The sequence below is a fragment of the Pristiophorus japonicus genome, unplaced genomic scaffold (genome assembly GCF_044704955.1).
Source record: "Pristiophorus japonicus isolate sPriJap1 unplaced genomic scaffold, sPriJap1.hap1 HAP1_SCAFFOLD_37, whole genome shotgun sequence".
NCBI classification, from domain to species: Eukaryota; Metazoa; Chordata; class Chondrichthyes; family Pristiophoridae; genus Pristiophorus; species Pristiophorus japonicus.
The window spans coordinates 1,501,223-1,503,922 of record NW_027253543.1 but is presented as its reverse complement, the minus strand read 5'-3'; the positions used below and the strand labels follow the sequence as shown (position 1 = coordinate 1,503,922).

The window sequence follows — 2,700 nt, the reverse complement described above, 5'->3', positions numbered from 1 at the left end:
ACATTATTTCTGTTTGAATGGAAAAAGTAGGGGATGGATGTCTGACGTTGCAGTAAATAGGAGATAAGGTGACTGAGAAGTTCAGGCAATGGACTGCTGATCCAGTCTGCCCTCAACTTCGTCGTTATTGTGTTAAACCGTTTCCACTCGGTTTTTTTCCGTAATCACATTTAACCTCATTGCCAAATTCACCTTTTACTGACAAGAATGCAGCTCGTTGGTGAAGTAATGTCTCAAAGAATAATCTATTCATCAAAGGGAAAACATGAGCAGGACTATTGAGAGGGGGACGATGGGCCGAATAGCAAACGAAGGTCAGAATCTGAGAGCTAGATCCCTTACTGTCGGCGGCTCGTTGGTCTAGGGGTATGATTCTCGCTTAGGGGTTTTAATAATTGAAATGCGAGAGGTCCCGGGTTCAAATCCCGGACGAGCCCTGACAACTTTTAGTCAAAAAAACACTTCTCAGCCGGTCGACATGTTTCAAATTAAAACGTTTGATTGCGCGCCGTTGTTCACACAGCGTCCAAAAATCCTGGAGATTCCCAGGAGCAAATTGAAACTCACCGAACTGAGCAAAGTTCATGCATCTCAGATGTGCTCGGCTCAGTGTCTCATTGGACAACCTAAACCCGTGTTTGATTCTGGCCAATTCTTGATCAGTCCATCTTCCGTTCTGCACGCATGAGCTCACCTCCATTGGGATATGGATACATTCAGCGTCAAACTCAACTTCAACGTGAAACAGACTCTGCCCTTAATATGAGTGCGTCCTGTTTCTCCAGCGCTGAAAAGATGGGAGAAGCTGGCTTTGGATTTAGTCCCTTGGCTGCCGAATTTAAACCGTACAGAAAATCAATCCGGGGTGGGCAAGCTGCCTGGTCTGATTAAAAGGCGTTCAGACCCTACATTCCAGGCATGTTATTGTGTTCTGGCCTCAACATTCGATTCAACGTCTTGGATCATAAGCCGCGCTCATTGTCTGCTAATGGTTCTCCTGTTCCCACTAACACCTGCTCTAGTCCATCCTTTGTTATTTTATTGCCCGCTTACCACCCACTTTGCCTTTTCGCATTGTGCCATTTATTTTTCAATCACTCCTACGCTCCACTGTATCACAGACATTCCCTTTTGTCCTTCCTAGCTGCCTATTTTTTTCCAGGCGCTATTTTCGTGGAAGAAATCTGTAAACTTTACATTTTTCTTAAAATATCGGAATGATCATCTGACTGAACGTGAGCCCGGGTTCTTCATCCACAGAATGTTCACGACCAGCTGAGTTTTACAGAATTCTTTGTTTTTGTTCACTGTGTTTCTGTATCGCTTTTAAGGTGATGTCCTGTCTGTCCGAGGTCATTCTCTGTCTCTCAAAAATGGTTGCTATCAGTATCGGATCATTATGTATCTGTTTAAAAGGAATGTGCTGTCTGTCCCGGATTTTAAATTACAAATTTCAAAAACTGCCTTTGGAGGTTGCAGGAATTTTAGTTTGTTGGTGTGTTTCTGTAGCGAGGGAGTGTGTGCAAACGTGCTGCGCGATCTTACTGTGCATTTCATGTCATGGGAGAAAAATGCATTACATGCAACTTGAAGCCACACTGATTTGATTGAACACACATTCGAGGACTGCCTGACAGGAGAAGAATCTGCTGTGGGATTTTGCTGTTCCACATCTGAAAGAAGGCAGATTATATAAGTTAGAAACATAGCGATTTGAGCGAGAGCTTGCGGATGGGCTTTGTGACATGATGAGCTCTTTCCTCCTTATTTTCAAATACAAATCAAATCAAGACAAGACAAGACATGACTGACTGACTGACTTTGTTTATATAAATATATGTATTAATATTTATATATGCGTATATTAACATACATTCCATACTTTTTAACTTTCAAAATAAATGTGCCTTTTCTGTTCTACCGGCACTGGGCTCTTTTGCATTTGAGCTCTTTCACAGCACACGCAGCTGCTGTCAGATCCAGCAGAAAGGCACTCGCGACTTTAAAAGATCGCCTTTGTTCCCCACATCTTCGCTCGTGGCTTGTCTTACACCATGGGCTTACTTGTTTGTGTATTTACTGACTGCACGCCCTGATTTCCAGTGGATTTCAAGCAGTCGCACAGCTTTCGTTCAATCAAAAACATATAGATTAAGAAATAATTATTTCTTTATTGAAATCAAACTAAATTCAATTTTTTGCAATAAAACTGTAAATTTATTTATTTTCTTATTGTGATAAATATATATATGTTTTAAATTGTCTTTTTGTCTGGGTTGATTTTACTTTCCTCCGTCCTTCCTGCCTGTCAATCACCTGTGGCTTCAAAAACCGTCCCAGCCACTCGTGGTCCTGAGATCCGCGCTCACTCACGCACAGCACAATTGCCTTCAGGAATGATAGAAATCCGACTTTAATCTTTTGAAAGGGAAGTGCTGTCCGTGAAGGCCCATTCTACAGCTGTGTAAGATGGATGTGCTTCCTGTCCTGGATCATTTGGTGTCTGTTCAAACGGGATGGTTGTCAGTTCCGGTTCATCAACTGCCCCTTTAAGACGTATTTTCTCATAATCGCGATCATCCTGTATATTTTAAAAGGAGTGTGATTTCAGTTGCGATAACCGATTGTTAAACTGTTGTGTATCAAGCTACATTGACGTTGCCTGTGTCCGTGCACATCCATATCGCAGCGTAACGGTTC

At 42.3% G+C, this 2,700-nt stretch overlaps 1 non-coding gene across 1 annotated transcript; it reads left to right on the top strand.

Annotated features, from left to right (window-relative positions):
* Window positions 1–349: 349 nt before the first annotated feature.
* trnap-agg (transfer RNA proline (anticodon AGG)) lies at window positions 350–437 on the top strand. The gene is given in 2 exon segments: window positions 350–385; window positions 402–437. It is a non-coding gene; the product is annotated as a tRNA-Pro (tRNA).
* The last annotated feature ends 2,263 nt before the right edge of the window (window positions 438–2,700 follow it).